The following is a 21,963-nucleotide window of genomic DNA, read 5'->3' as shown; positions in this document are numbered from 1 at the left end:
ATTTCATTTCACATTTAGAATTTGCTGTTATTGTATTCAATAACATCAGACTGATATCTGCGTTTGTGTAAAATGGGTATTTTAGGAATCGCATGTCACACTTCTCCAAAGAGACATTAACGATTATTCTTTCAGACTCACTCTGAAGATAGCTCAAACATAAATGAAGTACTGACTATTGTAGTTTGTCCATCCTATCGGCTCTATAGCTCAGTTGGTTAGAGCGTCTGCCTAGTAAGCAGAAGGTCGAGGGTTCGACTCCCCCTGGAGCCTTCTTTTTTTCACAAAGGCTACCACTTGTGTTTATCAATTTCTTTTGCAAAGTTCAATTTTCATTTCACATGTAAGATTTGCTGTTATTATTGTCAACACCATTAGACTGATATCGGAGCTTGTGTAAAAATGGATATGATTGGAATCGCATGTCACAGTTTCCCAAATAGACATTAACGATTATTCTTTCACACTCGTTCTAAAGATAGGTGAAACATAAATGGAGTATAGACTATTGCAACTTGGTCTATTCCATTGGCTCTATAGCTCAGTTGGTTAGAGCGTCTGCCTAGTAAGCAGAAGGTCGAGGATTCGACTCCCCCTGGAGCCTTCCTTTTTTTCACAAAGGCTACCACTTGTGGTTATCAATTTCTTTTGCAAAGTTCAATTTACATTTCACATGTAAGATTTGCTGTTATTATTGTCAACAACATTAGACTGATACCGGAGCTTGTGTAAAAATGGATATGATTGGAATCGCATGTCACAGTTTCCCAAATAGACATAAACGATTATTCTTTCACACTCGTTCTAAAGATAGGTGAAACATAAATGGAGTATAGACTATTGCAACTTGGTCTATCCCATTGGCTCTATAGCTCAGTTGGTTAGAGCGTCTGCCTAGTAAGCAGAAGGTCGAGGGTTCGACTCCCCCTGCAGCCTTCCCTATTTTCACATAGGCTACCACTTGTGTTTATCACTTCATTTTGCTGAGTTCAATTTCATTTCACGTTTAGAATTTCCTGTTATTGTATTCAATAACATCAGACTGATATCTGTGTTTGTGTAAAATGGGTATTTTAGGAATCGCATGTCACACTTCTCCAAAGAGACATTAACGATTATTCTTTCAGACTCACTCTGAAGATAGCTCAAACATAAATGAAGTACTGACTATTGTAGTTTGTCCATCCCATCGGCTCTATAGCTCAGTTGGTTAGAGCGTCTGCCTAGTAAGCAGAAGGTCGAGGATTCGACTCCCCCTGGAGCCTTCTTTTTTTCACAAAGGCTACCACTTGTGTTTATCAATTTCTTTTGCAAAGTTCAATCTACATTTCACATGTAAGATTTGCTGTTATTATTGTCAACAACATTAGACTGATACCGGAGCTTGTGCAAAAATGGATATGATTGGAATCGCATGTCACAGTTTCCCAAATAGAGATAAACGATTATTCTTTCACACTCGTTCTAAAGATAGGTGAAACATAAATGGAGTATAGACTATTGTAACTTGGTCTATCTCATTGGCTCTATAGCTCAGTTGGTTAGAACGTCTGCCTAGTAAGCAGAAGGTCGAGGGTTCGACTCCCCCTGGAGCCTTCCTCTTTTTTTTCACATAGGCTACCACTTGTGTTTATCACTTCATTTTGCTGAGTTCAATTTCATTTCACATTTAGAATTTGCTGTTATTGTATTCAATAACATCAGACTGATATCTGTGTTTGTGTAAAATGGGTATTTTAGGAATCGCATGTCACACTTCTCCAAAGAGACATTAACGATTATTCTTTCAGACTCACTCTGAAGATAGCTCAAACATAAATGAAGTACTGACTATTGTAGTTTGTCCATCCTATCGGCTCTATAGCTCAGTTGGTTAGAGCGTCTGCCTAGTAAGCAGAAGGTCGAGGGTTCGACTCCCCCTGGAGCCTTCTTTTTTTTCACAAAGGCTACCACTTGTGTTTATCAATTTCTTTTGCAAAGTTCAATTTACATTTCACATGTAAGATTTGCTGTTATTATTGTCAACACCATTAGACTGATACCGGAGCTTGTGTAAAAATGGATATGATTGGAATCGCATGTCACAGTTTCCCAAAGAGACATTAACGATTATTCTTTCACACTCGTTCTAAAGATAGGTGAAACATAAATGGAGTATAGACTATTGCAACTTGGTCTATTCCATTGGCTCTATAGCTCAGTTGGTTAGAGCGTCTGCCTAGTAAGCAGAAGGTCGAGGATTCGACTCCCCCTGGAGCCTTCCTTTTTTTCACAAAGGCTACCACTTGTGGTTATCAATTTCTTTTGCAAAGTTCAATTTACATTTCACATGTAAGATTTGCTGTTATTATTGTCAACAACATTAGACTGATACCGGAGCTTGTGTAAAAATGGATATGATTGGAATCGCATGTCACAGTTTCCCAAATAGACATAAGCAATTATTCTTTCACACTCGTTCTAAAGATAGGTGAAACATAAATGGAGTATAGACTATTGTAACTTGGTCTATCTCATTGGCTCTATAGCTCAGTTGGTTAGAGCGTCTGCCTAGTAAGCAGAAGGTCGAGGGTTCGACTCCCCCTGGAGCCTTCCTCTTTTTTTTCACATAGGCTACCACTTGTGTTTATCACTTCATTTTGCTGAGTTCAATTTCATTTCACATTTAGAATTTGCTGTTATTGTATTCAATAACATCAGACTGATATCTGCGTTTGTGTAAAATGGGTATTTTAGGAATCGCATGTCACACTTCTCCAAAGAGACATTAACGATTATTCTTTCAGACTCACTCTGAAGATAGCTCAAACATAAATGAAGTACTGACTATTGTAGTTTGTCCATCCCATCGGCTCTATAGCTCAGTTGGTTAGAGCGTCTGCCTAGTAAGCAGAAGGTCGAGGGTTCGACTCCCCCTGGAGCCTTCTTTTTTTCACAAAGGCTACCACTTGTGGTTATCAATTTCTTTTGCAAAGTTCAATTTACATTTCACATGTAAGATTTGCTGTTATTATTGTCAACACCATTAGACTGATACCGGAGCTTGTGTAAAAATGGATATGATTGGAATCGCATGTCACAGTTTCCCAAATAGACATAAACGATTATTCTTTCACACTCGTTCTAAAGATAGGTGAAACATAAATGGAGTATAGACTATTGTAACTTGGTCTATCTCATTGGCTCTATAGCTCAGTTGGTTAGAGCGTCTGCCTAGTAAGCAGAAGGTCGAGGGTTCGACTCCCCCTGGAGCCTTCCTCTTTTTTTTCACATAGGCTACCACTTGTGTTTATCACTTCATTTTGCTGAGTTCAATTTCATTTCACATTTAGAATTTGCTGTTATTGTATTCAATAACATCAGACTGATATCTGCGTTTGTGTAAAATGGGTATTTTAGGAATCGCATGTCACACTTCTCCAAAGAGACATTAACGATTATTCTTTCAGACTCACTCTGAAGATAGCTCAAACATAAATGAAGTACTGACTATTGTAGTTTGTCCATCCCATCGGCTCTATAGCTCAGTTGGTTAGAGCGTCTGCCTAGTAAGCAGAAGGTCGAGGGTTCGACTCCCCCTGGAGCCTTCTTTTTTTCACAAAGGCTACCACTTGTGTTTATCAATTTCTTTTGCAAAGTTCAATTTACATTTCACATGTAAGATTTGCTGTTATTATTGTCAACAACATTAGACTGATACCGGAGCTTGTGTAAAAATGGATATGATTGGAATCGCATGTCACAGTTTCCCAAATAGACATTAACGATTATTCTTTCACACTCGTTCTAAAGATAGGTGAAACATAAATGGAGTATAGACTATTGCAACTTGGTCTATTCCATTGGCTCTATAGCTCAGTTGGTTAGAGCGTCTGCCTAGTAAGCAGAAGGTCGAGGATTCGACTCCCCCTGGAGCCTTCCTTTTTTTCACAAAGGCTACCACTTGTGGTTATCAATTTCTTTTGCAAAGTTCAATTTACATTTCACATGTAAGATTTGCTGTTATTATTGTCAACAACATTAGACTGATACCGGAGCTTGTGTAAAAATGGATATGATTGGAATCGCATGTCACAGTTTCCCAAATAGACATAAGCAATTATTCTTTCACACTCGTTCTAAAGATAGGTGAAACATAAATGGAGTATAGACTATTGCAACTTGGTCTATCCCATTGGCTCTATAGCTCAGTTGGTTAGAGCGTCTGCCTAGTAAGCAGAAGGTCGAGGGTTCGACTCCCCCTGGAGCCTTCCTCTTTTTTTTCACATAGGCTACCACTTGTGTTTATCACTTCATTTTGCTGAGTTCAATTTCATTTCACATTTAGAATTTGCTGTTATTGTATTCAATAACATCAGACTGATATCTGCGTTTGTGTGAAATGGGTATTTTAGGAATCGCATGTCACACTTCTCCAAAGAGACATTAACGATTATTCTTTCAGACTCACTCTGAAGATAGCTCAAACATAAATGAAGTACTGACTATTGTAGTTTGTCCATCCCATCGGCTCTATAGCTCAGTTGGTTAGAGCGTCTGCCTAGTAAGCAGAAGGTCGAGGATTCGACTCCCCCTGGAGCCTTCTTTTTTTCACAAAGGCTACCACTTGTGTTTATCAATTTCTTTTGCAAAGTTCAATTTACATTTCACATGTAAGATTTGCTGTTATTATTGTCAACACAATTAGACTGATACCGGAGCTTGTGTAAAAATGGATATGATTGGAATCGCATGTCACAGTTTCCCAAATAGACATAAACGATTATTCTTTCACACTCGTTCTAAAGATAGGTGAAACATAAATGGAGTATAGACTATTGTAACTTGGTCTATCCCATTGGCTCTATAGCTCAGTTGGTTAGAGCGTCTGCCTAGTAAGCAGAAGGTCGAGGGTTCGACTCCCCCTGGAGCCTTCCTCTTTTTTTTCACATAGGCTACCACTTGTGTTTATCACTTCATTTTGCTGAGTTCAATTTCATTTCACATTTAGAATTTGCTGTTATTGTATTCAATAACATCAGACTGATATCTGCGTTTGTGTAAAATGGGTATTTTAGGAATCGCATGTCACACTTCTCCAAAGAGACATTAACGATTATTCTTTCAGACTCACTCTGAAGATAGCTCAAACATAAATGAAGTACTGACTATTGTAGTTTGTCCATCCCATCGGCTCTATAGCTCAGTTGGTTAGAGCGTCTGCCTAGTAAGCAGAAGGTCGAGGGTTCGACTCCCCCTGGAGCCTTCTTTTTTTCACAAAGGCTACCACTTGTGTTTATCAATTTCTTTTGCAAAGTTCAATTTACATTTCACATGTAAGATTTGCTGTTATTATTGTCAACACCATTAGACTGATACCGGAGCTTGTGTAAAAATGGATATGATTGGAATCGCATGTCACAGTTTCCCAAATAGACATTAACGATTATTCTTTCACACTCGTTCTAAAGATAGGTGAAACATAAATGGAGTATAGACTATTGCAACTTGGTCTATTCCATTGGCTCTATAGCTCAGTTGGTTAGAGCGTCTGCCTAGTAAGCAGAAGGTCGAGGATTCGACTCCCCCTGGAGCCTTCCTTTTTTTCACAAAGGCTACCACTTGTGTTTATCAATTTCTTTTGCTAAGTTCAATTTACATTTCACATGTAAGATTTGCTGTTATTATTGTCAACAACATTAGACTGATACCGGAGCTTGTGTAAAAATGGATATGATTGGAATCGCATGTCACAGTTTCCCAAATAGACATAAACGATCATTCTTTCACACTCGTTCTAAAGATAGGTGAAACATAAATGGAGTATAGACTATTGCAACTTGGTCTATCCCATTGGCTCTATAGCTCAGTTGGTTAGAGCGTCTGCCTAGTAAGCAGAAGGTCGAGGGTTCGACTCCCCCTGGAGCCTTCCTCTTTTTTTTCACATAGGCTACCACTTGTGTTTATCACTTCATTTTGCTGAGTTCAATTTCATTTCACATTTAGAATTTGCTGTTATTGTATTCAATAACATCAGACTGATATCTGCGTTTGTGTAAAATGGGTATTTTAGGAATCGCATGTCACACTTCTCCAAAGAGACATTAACGATTATTCTTTCAGACTCACTCTGAAGATAGCTCAAACATAAATGAAGTACTGACTATTGTAGTTTGTCCATCCCATCGGCTCTATAGCTCAGTTGGTTAGAGCGTCTGCCTAGTAAGCAGAAGGTCGAGGGTTCGACTCCCCCTGGAGCCTTCTTTTTTTCACAAAGGCTACCACTTGTGGTTATCAATTTCTTTTGCAAAGTTCAATTTACATTTCACATGTAAGATTTGCTGTTATTATTGTCAACACCATTAGACTGATACCGGAGCTTGTGTAAAAATGGATATGATTGGAATCGCATGTCACAGTTTCCCAAATAGACATAAACGATTATTCTTTCACACTCGTTCTAAAGATAGGTGAAACATAAATGGAGTATAGACTATTGTAACTTGGTCTATCTCATTGGCTCTATAGCTCAGTTGGTTAGAGCGTCTGCCTAGTAAGCAGAAGGTCGAAGGTTCGACTCCCCCTGGAGCCTTCCTCTTTTTTTTCACATAGGCTACCACTTGTGTTTATCACTTCATTTTGCTGAGTTCAATTTCATTTCACATTTAGAATTTGCTGTTATTGTATTCAATAACATCAGACTGATATCTGCGTTTGTGTAAAATGGGTATTTTAGGAATCGCATGTCACACTTCTCCAAAGAGACATTAACGATTATTCTTTCAGACTCACTCTGAAGATAGCTCAAACATAAATGAAGTACTGACTATTGTAGTTTGTCCATCCCATCGGCTCTATAGCTCAGTTGGTTAGAGCGTCTGCCTAGTAAGCAGAAGGTCGAGGGTTCGACTCCCCCTGGAGCCTTCTTTTTTTCACAAAGGCTACCACTTGTGTTTATCAATTTCTTTTGCAAAGTTCAATTTACATTTCACATGTAAGATTTGCTGTTATTATTGTCAACAACATTAGACTGATACCGGAGCTTGTGTAAAAATGGATATGATTGGAATCGCATGTCACAGTTTCCCAAATAGACATTAACGATTATTCTTTCACACTCGTTCTAAAGATAGGTGAAACATAAATGGAGTATAGACTATTGCAACTTGGTCTATTCCATTGGCTCTATAGCTCAGTTGGTTAGAGCGTCTGCCTAGTAAGCAGAAGGTCGAGGATTCGACTCCCCCTGGAGCCTTCCTTTTTTTCACAAAGGCTACCACTTGTGGTTATCAATTTCTTTTGCAAAGTTCAATTTACATTTCACATGTAAGATTTGCTGTTATTATTGTCAACAACATTAGACTGATACCGGAGCTTGTGTAAAAATGGATATGATTGGAATCGCATGTCACAGTTTCCCAAATAGACATAAGCAATTATTCTTTCACACTCGTTCTAAAGATAGGTGAAACATAAATGGAGTATAGACTATTGCAACTTGGTCTATCCCATTGGCTCTATAGCTCAGTTGGTTAGAGCGTCTGCCTAGTAAGCAGAAGGTCGAGGGTTCGACTCCCCCTGGAGCCTTCCTCTTTTTTTTCACATAGGCTACCACTTGTGTTTATCACTTCATTTTGCTGAGTTCAATTTCATTTCACATTTAGAATTTGCTGTTATTGTATTCAATAACATCAGACTGATATCTGCGTTTGTGTGAAATGGGTATTTTAGGAATCGCATGTCACACTTCTCCAAAGAGACATTAACGATTATTCTTTCAGACTCACTCTGAAGATAGCTCAAACATAAATGAAGTACTGACTATTGTAGTTTGTCCATCCCATCGGCTCTATAGCTCAGTTGGTTAGAGCGTCTGCCTAGTAAGCAGAAGGTCGAGGATTCGACTCCCCCTGGAGCCTTCTTTTTTTCACAAAGGCTACCACTTGTGTTTATCAATTTCTTTTGCAAAGTTCAATTTACATTTCACATGTAAGATTTGCTGTTATTATTGTCAACACAATTAGACTGATACCGGAGCTTGTGTAAAAATGGATATGATTGGAATCGCATGTCACAGTTTCCCAAATAGACATAAACGATTATTCTTTCACACTCGTTCTAAAGATAGGTGAAACATAAATGGAGTATAGACTATTGTAACTTGGTCTATCCCATTGGCTCTATAGCTCAGTTGGTTAGAGCGTCTGCCTAGTAAGCAGAAGGTCGAGGGTTCGACTCCCCCTGGAGCCTTCCTCTTTTTTTTCACATAGGCTACCACTTGTGTTTATCACTTCATTTTGCTGAGTTCAATTTCATTTCACATTTAGAATTTGCTGTTATTGTATTCAATAACATCAGACTGATATCTGCGTTTGTGTAAAATGGGTATTTTAGGAATCGCATGTCACACTTCTCCAAAGAGACATTAACGATTATTCTTTCAGACTCACTCTGAAGATAGCTCAAACATAAATGAAGTACTGACTATTGTAGTTTGTCCATCCCATCGGCTCTATAGCTCAGTTGGTTAGAGCGTCTGCCTAGTAAGCAGAAGGTCGAGGGTTCGACTCCCCCTGGAGCCTTCTTTTTTTCACAAAGGCTACCACTTGTGTTTATCAATTTCTTTTGCAAAGTTCAATTTACATTTCACATGTAAGATTTGCTGTTATTATTGTCAACACCATTAGACTGATACCGGAGCTTGTGTAAAAATGGATATGATTGGAATCGCATGTCACAGTTTCCCAAATAGACATTAACGATTATTCTTTCACACTCGTTCTAAAGATAGGTGAAACATAAATGGAGTATAGACTATTGCAACTTGGTCTATTCCATTGGCTCTATAGCTCAGTTGGTTAGAGCGTCTGCCTAGTAAGCAGAAGGTCGAGGATTCGACTCCCCCTGGAGCCTTCCTTTTTTTCACAAAGGCTACCACTTGTGTTTATCAATTTCTTTTGCAAAGTTCAATTTACATTTCACATGTAAGATTTGCTGTTATTATTGTCAACAACATTAGACTGATACCGGAGCTTGTGTAAAAATGGATATGATTGGAATCGCATGTCACAGTTTCCCAAATAGACATAAACGATCATTCTTTCACACTCGTTCTAAAGATAGGTGAAACATAAATGGAGTATAGACTATTGCAACTTGGTCTATCCCATTGGCTCTATAGCTCAGTTGGTTAGAGCGTCTGCCTAGTAAGCAGAAGGTCGAGGGTTCGACTCCCCCTGGAGCCTTCTTTATTTCACAAAGGCTACCACTTGTGTTTATCAATTTCTTTTGCAAAGTTCAATTTACATTTCACATGTAAGATTTGCTGTTATTATTGTCAACAACATTAGACTGATACCGGAGCTTGTGTAAAAATGGATATGATTGGAATCGCATGTCACAGTTTCCCAAATAGACATAAACGATTATTCTTTCACACTCGTTCTAAAGATAGGTGAAACATAAATGGAGTATAGACTATTGTAACTTGGTCTATCTCATTGGCTCTATAGCTCAGTTGGTTAGAGCGTCTGCCTAGTAAGCAGAAGGTCGAGGGTTCGACTCCCCCTGGAGCCTTCCTCTTTTTTTTCACATAGGCTACCACTTGTGTTTATCACTTCATTTTGCTGAGTTCAATTTCATTTCACATTTAGAATTTGCTGTTATTGTATTCAATAACATCAGACTGATATCTGCGTTTGTGTAAAATGGGTATTTTAGGAATCGCATGTCACACTTCTCCAAAGAGACATTAACGATTATTCTTTCAGACTCACTCTGAAGATAGCTCAAACATAAATGAAGTACTGACTATTGTAGTTTGTCCATCCCATCGGCTCTATAGCTCAGTTGGTTAGAGCGTCTGCCTAGTAAGCAGAAGGTCGATGGTTCGACTCCCCCTGGAGCCTTCTTTTTTTCACAAAGGCTACCACTTGTGGTTATCAATTTCTTTTGCAAAGTTCAATTTACATTTCACATGTAAGATTTGCTGTTATTATTGTCAACACCATTAGACTGATACCGGAGCTTGTGTAAAAATGGATATGATTGGAATCGCATGTCACAGTTTCCCAAATAGACATAAACGATTATTCTTTCACACTCGTTCTAAAGATAGGTGAAACATAAATGGAGTATAGACTATTGTAACTTGGTCTATCCCATTGGCTCTATAGCTCAGTTGGTTAGAGCGTCTGCCTAGTAAGCAGAAGGTCGAGGGTTCGACTCCCCCTGGAGCCTTCCTCTTTTTTTTCACATAGGCTACCACTTGTGTTTATCACTTCATTTTGCTGAGTTCAATTTCATTTCACATTTAGAATTTGCTGTTATTGTATTCAATAACATCAGACTGATATCTGCGTTTGTGTAAAATGGGTATTTTAGGAATCGCATGTCACACTTCTCCAAAGAGACATTAACGATTATTCTTTCAGACTCACTCTGAAGATAGCTCAAACATAAATGAAGTACTGACTATTGTAGTTTGTCCATCCTATCGGCTCTATAGCTCAGTTGGTTAGAGCGTCTGCCTAGTAAGCAGAAGGTCGAGGATTCGACTCCCCCTGGAGCCTTCTTTTTTTCACAAAGGCTACCACTTGTGTTTATCAATTTCTTTTGCAAAGTTCAATTTACATTTCACATGTAAGATTTGCTGTTATTATTGTCAACACCATTAGACTGATACCGGAGCTTGTGTAAAAATGGATATGATTGGAATCGCATGTCACAGTTTCCCAAATAGACATTAACGATTATTCTTTCACACTCGTTCTAAAGATAGGTGAAACATAAATGGAGTATAGACTATTGCAACTTGGTCTATTCCATTGGCTCTATAGCTCAGTTGGTTAGAGCGTCTGCCTAGTAAGCAGAAGGTCGAGGATTCGACTCCCCCTGGAGCCTTCCTTTTTTTCACAAAGGCTACCACTTGTGGTTATCAATTTCTTTTGCAAAGTTCAATTTACATTTCACATGTAAGATTTGCTGTTATTATTGTCAACAACATTAGACTGATACCGGAGCTTGTGTAAAAATGGATATGATTGGAATCGCATGTCACAGTTTCCCAAATAGACACAAGCAATTATTCTTTCACACTCGTTCTAAAGATAGGTGAAACATAAATGGAGTATAGACTATTGTAACTTGGTCTATCTCATTGGCTCTATAGCTCAGTTGGTTAGAGCGTCTACCTAGTAAGCAGAAGGTCGAGGGTTCGACTCCCCCTGGAGCCTTCCTCTTTTTTTTCACATAGGCTACCACTTGTGTTTATCACTTCATTTTGCTGAGTTCAATTTCATTTCACATTTAGAATTTGCTGTTATTGTATTCAATAACATCAGACTGATATCTGCGTTTGTGTAAAATGGGTATTTTAGGAATCGCATGTCACACTTCTCCAAAGAGACATTAACGATTATTCTTTCAGACTCACTCTGAAGATAGCTCAAACATAAATGAAGTACTGACTATTGTAGTTTGTCCATCCTATCGGCTCTATAGCTCAGTTGGTTAGAGCGTCTGCCTAGTAAGCAGAAGGTCGAGGGTTCGACTCCCCCTGGAGCCTTCCCTTTTTTCACAAAGGCTACCACTTGTGTTTATCACTTCATTTTGCTGAGTTCAATTTCATTTCACATTTAGAATTTGCTGTTATTGTATTCAATAACATCAGACTGATACCTGTGTTTGTGTAAACTGGGTATTTTAGGAATCGCATGTCACACTTCTCCAAAGACACATTAACGATTATTCTTTCAGACTCACTCTGAAGATAGCTCAAACATAAATGAAGTACTGACTATTGTAGTTTGTCCATCCTATCGACTCTATAGCTCAGTTGGTTAGAGCGTCTGCCTAGTAAGCAGAAGGTCGAGGGTTCGACTCCCCCTGGAGCCTTCTTTTTTTCACAAAGGCTACCACTTGTGTTTATCAATTTCTTTTGCAAAGTTCAATTTACATTTCACATGTAAGATTTGCTGTTATTATTGTCAACACCATTAGACTGATACCGGAGCTTGTGTAAAAATGGATATGATTGGAATCGCATGTCACAGTTTCCCAAATAGACATAAACGATTATTCTTTCACACTCGTTCTAAAGATAGGTGAAACATAAATGGAGTATAGACTATTGTAACTTGGTCTATCCCATTGGCTCTATAGCTCAGTTGGTTAGAGCGTCTGCCTAGTAAGCAGAAGGTCGAGGGTTCGACTCCCCCTGGAGCCTTCCTCTTTTTTTTCACATAGGCTACCACTTGTGTTTATCACTTCATTTTGCTGAGTTCAATTTCATTTCACATTTAGAATTTGCTGTTATTGTATTCAATAACATCAGACTGATATCTGCGTTTGTGTAAAATGGGTATTTTAGGAATCGCATGTCACACTTCTCCAAAGAGACATTAACGATTATTCTTTCAGACTCACTCTGAAGATAGCTCAAACATAAATGAAGTACTGACTATTGTAGTTTGTCCATCCTATCGGCTCTATAGCTCAGTTGGTTAGAGCGTCTGCCTAGTAAGCAGAAGGTCGAGGATTCGACTCCCCCTGGAGCCTTCTTTTTTTCACAAAGGCTACCACTTGTGTTTATCAATTTCTTTTGCAAAGTTCAATTTACATTTCACATGTAAGATTTGCTGTTATTATTGTCAACACCATTAGACTGATACCGGAGCTTGTGTAAAAATGGATATGATTGGAATCGCATGTCACAGTTTCCCAAATAGACATTAACGATTATTCTTTCACACTCGTTCTAAAGATAGGTGAAACATAAATGGAGTATAGACTATTGCAACTTGGTCTATTCCATTGGCTCTATAGCTCAGTTGGTTAGAGCGTCTGCCTAGTAAGCAGAAGGTCGAGGATTCGACTCCCCCTGGAGCCTTCCTTTTTTTCACAAAGGCTACCACTTGTGGTTATCAATTTCTTTTGCAAAGTTCAATTTACATTTCACATGTAAGATTTGCTGTTATTATTGTCAACAACATTAGACTGATACCGGAGCTTGTGTAAAAATGGATATGATTGGAATCGCATGTCACAGTTTCCCAAATAGACACAAGCAATTATTCTTTCACACTCGTTCTAAAGATAGGTGAAACATAAATGGAGTATAGACTATTGTAACTTGGTCTATCTCATTGGCTCTATAGCTCAGTTGGTTAGAGCGTCTACCTAGTAAGCAGAAGGTCGAGGGTTCGACTCCCCCTGGAGCCTTCCTCTTTTTTTTCACATAGGCTACCACTTGTGTTTATCACTTCATTTTGCTGAGTTCAATTTCATTTCACATTTAGAATTTGCTGTTATTGTATTCAATAACATCAGACTGATATCTGCGTTTGTGTAAAATGGGTATTTTAGGAATCGCATGTCACACTTCTCCAAAGAGACATTAACGATTATTCTTTCAGACTCACTCTGAAGATAGCTCAAACATAAATGAAGTACTGACTATTGTAGTTTGTCCATCCTATCGGCTCTATAGCTCAGTTGGTTAGAGCGTCTGCCTAGTAAGCAGAAGGTCGAGGGTTCGACTCCCCCTGGAGCCTTCCCTTTTTTCACAAAGGCTACCACTTGTGTTTATCACTTCATTTTGCTGAGTTCAATTTCATTTCACATTTAGAATTTGCTGTTATTGTATTCAATAACATCAGACTGATATCTGTGTTTGTGTAAACTGGGTATTTTAGGAATCGCATGTCACACTTCTCCAAAGACACATTAACGATTATTCTTTCAGACTCACTCTGAAGATAGCTCAAACATAAATGAAGTACTGACTATTGTAGTTTGTCCATCCTATCGACTCTATAGCTCAGTTGGTTAGAGCGTCTGCCTAGTAAGCAGAAGGTCGAGGGTTCGACTCCCCCTGGAGCCTTCTTTTTTTCACAAAGGCTACCACTTGTGTTTATCAATTTCTTTTGCAAAGTTCAATTTACATTTCACATGTAAGATTTGCTGTTATTATTGTCAACACCATTAGACTGATACCGGAGCTTGTGTAAAAATGGATATGATTGGAATCGCATGTCACAGTTTCCCAAATAGACATAAACGATTATTCTTTCACACTCGTTCTAAAGATAGGTGAAACATAAATGGAGTATAGACTATTGTAACTTGGTCTATCTCATTGGCTCTATAGCTCAGTTGGTTAGAGCGTCTGCCTAGTAAGCAGAAGGTCGAGGGTTCGACTCCCCCTGGAGCCTTCCTCTTTTTTTTCACATAGGCTACCACTTGTGTTTATCACTTCATTTTGCTGAGTTCAATTTCATTTCACATTTAGAATTTGCTGTTATTGTATTCAATAACATCAGACTGATATCTGCGTTTGTGTAAAATGGGTATTTTAGGAATCGCATGTCACACTTCTCCAAAGAGACATTAACGATTATTCTTTCAGACTCACTCTGAAGATAGCTCAAACATAAATGAAGTACTGACTATTGTAGTTTGTCCATCCTATCGGCTCTATAGCTCAGTTGGTTAGAGCGTCTGCCTAGTAAGCACAAGGTCGAGGGTTCGACTCCCCCTGGAGCCTTCCCTTTTTTCACAAAGGCTACCACTTGTGTTTATCACTTCATTTTGCTGAGTTCAATTTCATTTCACATTTAGAATTTCCTGTTATTGTATTCAATAACATCAGACTGATATCTGTGTTTGTGTAAACTGGGTATTTTAGGAATCGCATGTCACACTTCTCCAAAGACACATTAACGATTATTCTTTCAGACTCACTCTGAAGATAGCTCAAACATAAATGAAGTACTGACTATTGTAGTTTCTCCATCCTATCGGCTCTATAGCTCAGTTGGTTAGAGCGTCTGCCTAGTAAGCACAAGGTCGAGGGTTCGACTCCCCCTGGAGCCTTCTTTTTTTCACAAAGGCTACCACTTGTGTTTATCAATTTCTTTTGCAAAGTTCAATTTACATTTCACATGTAAGATTTGCTGTTATTATTGTCAACACCATTAGACTGATACCGGAGCTTGTGTAAAAATGGATATGATTGGAATCGCATGTCACAGTTTCCCAAATAGACATAAACGATTATTCTTTCACACTCGTTCTAAAGATAGGTGAAACATAAATGGAGTATAGACTATTGTAACTTGGTCTATCTCATTGGCTCTATAGCTCAGTTGGTTAGAGCGTCTGCCTAGTAAGCAGAAGGTCGAGGGTTCGACTCCCCCTGGAGCCTTCCTCTTTTTTTTCACATAGGCTACCACTTGTGTTTATCACTTCATTTTGCTGAGTTCAATTTCATTTCACATTTAGAATTTGCTGTTATTGTATTCAATAACATCAGACTGATATCTGCGTTTGTGTCAAATGGGTATTTTAGGAATCGCATGTCACACTTCTCCAAAGAGACATTAACGATTATTCTTTCAGACTCACTCTGAAGATAGCTCAAACATAAATGAAGTACTGACTATTGTAGTTTGTCCATCCTATCGGCTCTATAGCTCAGTTGGTTAGAGCGTCTGCCTAGTAAGCAGAAGGTCGAGGGTTCGACTCCCCCTGGAGCCTTCCCTTTTTTCACAAAGGCTACCACTTGTGTTTATCACTTCATTTTGCTGAGTTCAATTTCATTTCACATTTAGAATTTGCTGTTATTGTATTCAATAACATCAGACTGATATCTGTGTTTGTGTAAAATGGGTATTTTAGGAATCGCATGTCACACTTCTCCAAAGACACATTAACGATTATTCTTTCAGACTCACTCTGAAGATAGCTCAAACATAAATGAAGTACTGACTATTGTAGTTTGTCCATCCTATCGGCTCTATAGCTCAGTTGGTTAGAGCGTCTGCCTAGTAAGCAGAAGGTCGAGGATTCGACTCCCCCTGGAGCCTTCTTTTTTTCACAAAGGCTACCACTTGTGTTTATCAATTTCTTTTGCAAAGTTCAATTTACATTTCACATGTAAGATTTGCTGTTATTATTGTCAACACCATTAGACTGATACCGGAGCTTGTGTAAAAATGGATATGATTGGAATCGCATGTCACAGTTTCCCAAATAGACATAAACGATTATTCTTTCACACTCGTTCTAAAGATAGGTGAAACATAAATGGAGTATAGACTATTGTAACTTGGTCTATCTCATTGGCTCTATAGCTCAGTTGGTTAGAGCGTCTGCCTAGTAAGCAGAAGGTCGAGGGTTCGACTCCCCCTGGAGCCTTCCTCTTTTTTTTCACATAGGCTACCACTTGTGTTTATCACTTCATTTTGCTGAGTTCAATTTCATTTCACATTTAGAATTTGCTGTTATTGTATTCAATAACATCAGACTGATATCTGCGTTTGTGTAAAATGGGTATTTTAGGAATCGCATGTCACACTTCTCCAAAGAGACATTAACGATTATTCTTTCAGACTCACTCTGAAGATAGCTCAAACATAAATGAAGTACTGACTATTGTAGTTTGTCCATCCTATCGGCTCTATAGCTCAGTTGGTTAGAGCGTCTGCCTAGTAAGCACAAGGTCGAGGGTTCGACTCCCCCTGGAGCCTTCCCTTTTTTCACAAAGGCTACCACTTGTGTTTATCACTTCATTTTGCTGAGTTCAATTTCATTTCACATTTAGAATTTCCTGTTATTGTATTCAATAACATCAGACTGATATCTGTGTTTGTGTAAACTGGGTATTTTAGGAATCGCATGTCACACTTCTCCAAAGACACATTAACGATTATTCTTTCAGACTCACTCTGAAGATAGCTCAAACATAAATGAAGTACTGACTATTGTAGTTTCTCCATCCTATCGGCTCTATAGCTCAGTTGGTTAGAGCGTCTGCCTAGTAAGCAGAAGGTCGAGGGTTCGACTCCCCCTGGAGCCTTCTTTTTTTCACAAAGGCTACCACTTGTGTTTATCAATTTCTTTTGCAAAGTTCAATTTACATTTCACATGTAAGATTTGCTGTTATTATTGTCAACACCATTAGACTGATACCGGAGCTTGTGTAAAAATGGATATGATTGGAATCGCATGTCACAGTTTCCCAAATAGAGATAAACGATTATTCTTTCACACTCGTTCTAAAGATAGGTGAAACATAAATGGAGTATAGACTATTGTAACTTGGTCTATCTCATTGGCTCTATAGCTCAGTTGGTTAGAGCGTCTGCCTAGTAAGCAGAAGGTCGAGGGTTCGACTCCCCCTGGAGCCTTCCTCTTTTTTTTCACATAGGCTACCACTTGTGTTTATCACTTCATTTTGCTGAGTTCAATTTCATTTCACATTTAGAATTTGCTGTTATTGTATTCAATAACATCAGACTGATATCTGCGTTTGTGTAAAATGGGTATTTTAGGAATCGCATGTCACACTTCTCCAAAGAGACATTAACGATTATTCTTTCAGACTCACTCTGAAGATAGCTCAAACATAAATGAAGTACTGACTATTGTAGTTTGTCCATCCTATCGGCTCTATAGCTCAGTTGGTTAGAGCGTCTGCCTAGTAAGCAGAAGGTCGAGGGTTCGACTCCCCCTGGAGCCTTCCCTTTTTTCACAAAGGCTACCACTTGTGTTTATCACTTCATTTTGCTGAGTTCAATTTCATTTCACATTTAGAATTTCCTGTTATTGTATTCAATAACATCAGACTGATATCTGTGTTTGTGTAAACTGGGTATTTTAGGAATCGCATGTCACACTTCTCCAAAGACACATTAACGATTATTCTTTCAGACTCACTCTGAAGATAGCTCAAACATAAATGAAGTACTGACTATTGTAGTTTGTCCATCCTATCGGCTCTATAGCTCAGTTGGTTAGAGCGTCTGCCTAGTAAGCAGAAGGTCGAGGATTCGACTCCCCCTGGAGCCTTCTTTTTTTCACAAAGGCTACCACTTGTGTTTATCAATTTCTTTTGCAAAGTTCAATTTACATTTCACATGTAAGATTTGCTGTTATTATTGTCAACACCATTAGACTGATACCGGAGCTTGTGTAAAAATGGATATGATTGGAATCGCATGTCACAGTTTCCCAAATAGACATAAACGATTATTCTTTCACACTCGTTCTAAAGATAGGTGAAACATAAATGGAGTATAGACTATTGTAACTTGGTCTATCTCATTGGCTCTATAGCTCAGTTGGTTAGAGCGTCTGCCTAGTAAGCAGAAGGTCGAGGGTTCGACTCCCCCTGGAGCCTTCCTCTTTTTTTTCACATAGGCTACCACTTGTGTTTATCACTTCATTTTGCTGAGTTCAATTTCATTTCACATTTAGAATTTTCTGTTATTGTATTCAATAACATCAGACTGATATCTGCGTTTGTGTAAAATGGGTATTTTAGGAATCGCATGTCACACTTCTCCAAAGAGACATTAACGATTATTCTTTCAGACTCACTCTGAAGATAGCTCAAACATAAATGAAGTACTGACTATTGTAGTTTGTCCATCCTATCGGCTCTATAGCTCAGTTGGTTAGAGCGTCTGCCTAGTAAGCAGAAGGTCGAGGGTTCGACTCCCCCTGGAGCCTTCCCTTTTTTCACAAAGGCTACCACTTGTGTTTATCACTTCATTTTGCTGAGTTCAATTTCATTTCACATTTAGAATTTCCTGTTATTGTATTCAATAACATCAGACCGATATCTGTGTTTGTGTAAAATGGGTACTTTAGGAATCGCATGTCACACTTCTCCAAAGACACATTAACGATTATTCTTTCAGACTCACTCTGAAGATAGCTCAAACATAAATGAAGTACTGACTATTGTAGTTTCTCCATCCTATCGGCTCTATAGCTCAGTTGGTTAGAGCGTCTGCCTAGTAAGCAGAAGGTCGAGGATTCGACTCCCCCTGGAGCCTTCTTTTTTTCACAAAGGCTACCACTTGTGTTTATCAATTTCTTTTGCAAAGTTCAATTTACATTTCACATGTAAGATTTGCTGTTATTATTGTCAACAACATTAGACTGATACCGGAGCTTGTGTAAAAATGGATATGATTGGAATCCCATGTCACAGTTTCCCAAATAGACACAAGCAATTATTCTTTCACACTCGTTCTAAAGATAGGTGAAACATAAATGGAGTATAGACTATTGTAACTTGGTCTATCTCATTGGCTCTATAGCTCAGTTGGTTAGAGCGTCTGCCTAGTAAACAGAAGGTCGAGGGTTCGACTCCCCCTGGAGCCTTCCTCTTTTTTTTCACATAGGCTACCACTTGTGTTTATCACTTCATTTTGCTGAGTTCAATTTCATTTCACATTTAGAATTTGCTGTTATTGTATTCAATAACATCAGACTGATATCTGCGTTTGTGTAAAATGGGTATTTTAGGAATCGCATGTCACACTTCTCCAAAGAGACATTAACGATTATTCTTTCAGACTCACTCTGAAGATAGCTCAAACATAAATGAAGTACTGACTATTGTAGTTTGTCCATCCTATCGGCTCTATAGCTCAGTTGGTTAGAGCGTCTGCCTAGTAAGCAGAAGGTCGAGGGTTCGACTCCCCCTGGAGCCTTCCCTTTTTTCACAAAGGCTACCACTTGTGTTTATCACTTCATTTTGCTGAGTTCAATTTCATTTCACATTTAGAATTTGCTGTTATTGTATTCAATAACATCAGACTGATATCTGTGTTTGTGTAAACTGGGTACTTTAGGAATCGCATGTCACACTTCTCCAAAGACACATTAACGATTATTCTTTCAGACTCACTCTGAAGATAGCTCAAACATAAATGAAGTACTGACTATTGTAGTTTCTCCATCCTATCGGCTCTATAGCTCAGTTGGTTAGAGCGTCTGCCTAGTAAGCAGAAGGTCGAGGATTCGACTCCCCCTGGAGCGTTCTTTTTTTCACAAAGGCTACCACTTGTGTTTATCACTTCATTTTGCTAAGTTGAATTTCATTTCACATTTAGAATTTGCTGTTATTGTATTCAATAACATCAGACTGATATCTGCGTTTGTGTAAAATGGGTATTTTAGGAATCGCATGTCACACTTCTCCAAAGAGACATTAACGATTATTCTTTCAGACTCACTCTGAAGATAGCTCAAACATAAATGAAGTACTGACTATTGTAGTTTCTCCATCCTATCGGCTCTATAGCTCAGTTGGTTAGAGCGTCTGCCTAGTAAGCAGAAGGTCGAGGATTCGACTCCCCATGGAGCCTTCTTTTTTTCACAAAGGCTACCACTTGTGTTTATCAATTTCTTTTGCAAAGTTCAATTTTCATTTCACATGTAAGATTTGCTGTTATTATTGTCAACAACATTAGACTGATACCGGAGCTTGTGTAAAAGTGGATATGATTGGAATCGCATGTCACAGTTTCCCAAATAGACACAAGCAATTATTCTTTCACACTCGTTCTAAAGATAGGTGAAACATAAATGGAGTATAGACTATTGTAACTTGGTCTATCTCATTGGCTCTATAGCTCAGTTGGTTAGAGCGTCTACCTAGTAAGCAGAAGGTCGAGGGTTCGACTCCCCCTGGAGCCTTCCTCTTTTTTTTCACATAGGCTACCACTTGTGTTTATCACTTCATTTTGCTGAGTTCAATTTCATTTCACATTTAGAATTTGCTGTTATTGTATTCAATAACATCAGACTGATATCTGCGTTTGTGTAAAATGGGTATTTTAGGAATCGCATGTCACACTTCTCCAAAGAGACATTAACGATTATTCTTTCAGACTCACTCTGAAGATAGCTCAAACATAAATGAAGTACTGACTATTGTAGTTTGTCCATCCTATCGGCTCTATAGCTCAGTTGGTTAGAGCGTCTGCCTAGTAAGCAGAAGGTCGAGGGTTCGACTCCCCCTGGAGCCTTCCCTTTTTTCACAAAGGCTACCACTTGTGTTTATCACTTCATTTTGCTGAGTTCAATTTCATTTCACATTTAGAATTTCCTGTTATTGTATTCAATAACATCAGACTGATATCTGTGTTTGTGTAAAATGGGTACTTTAGGAATCGCATGTCACACTTCTCCAAAGACACATTAACGATTATTCTTTCAGACTCACTCTGAAGATAGCTCAAACATAAATGAAGTACTGACTATTGTAGTTTGTCCATCCTATCGGCTCTATAGCTCAGTTGGTTAGAGCGTCTGCCTAGTAAGCAGAAGGTCGAGGATTCGACTCCCCCTGGAGCCTTCTTTTTTTCACAAAGGCTACCACTTGTGTTTATCAATTTCTTTTGCAAAGTTCAATTTACATTTCACATGTAAGATTTGCTGTTATTATTGTCAACAACATTAGACTGATACCGGAGCTTGTGTAAAAATGGATATGATTGGAATCGCATGTCACAGTTTCCCAAATAGACATAAACGATTATTCTTTCACACTCGTTCTAAAGATAGGTGAAACATAAATGGAGTATAGACTATTGTAACTTGGTCTATCTCATTGGCTCTATAGCTCAGTTGGTTAGAGCGTCTGCCTAGTAAGCAGAAGGTCGAGGGTTCGACTCCCCCTGGAGCCTTCCTCTTTTTTTTCACATAGGCTACCACTTGTGTTTATCACTTCATTTTGCTGAGTTCAATTTCATTTCACATTTAGAATTTGCTGTTATTGTATTCAATAACATCAGACTGATATCTGCGTTTGTGTAAAATGGGTATTTTAGGAATCGCATGTCACACTTCTCCAAAGAGACATTAACGATTATTCTTTCAGACTCACTCTGAAGATAGCTCAAACATAAATGAAGTACTGACTATTGTAGTTTGTCCATCCTATCGGCTCTATAGCTCAGTTGGTTAGAGCGTCTGCCTAGTAAGCAGAAGGTCGAGGGTTCGACTCCCCCTGGAGCCTTCCCTTTTTTCACAAAGGCTACCACTTGTGTTTATCACTTCATTTTGCTGAGTTCAAATTCATTTCACATTTAGAATTTGCTGTTATTGTATTCAATAACATCAGACTGATATCTGCGTTTGTGTAAAATGGGTATTTTAGGAATCGCATGTCACACTTCTCCAAAG

The sequence above is a fragment of the Haliotis asinina genome, chromosome 4 (assembly GCF_037392515.1).
Source record: "Haliotis asinina isolate JCU_RB_2024 chromosome 4, JCU_Hal_asi_v2, whole genome shotgun sequence".
Classification (NCBI taxonomy): Eukaryota; Metazoa; Mollusca; class Gastropoda; order Lepetellida; family Haliotidae; genus Haliotis; species Haliotis asinina.
This window is presented reverse-complemented; position numbering follows the sequence as displayed.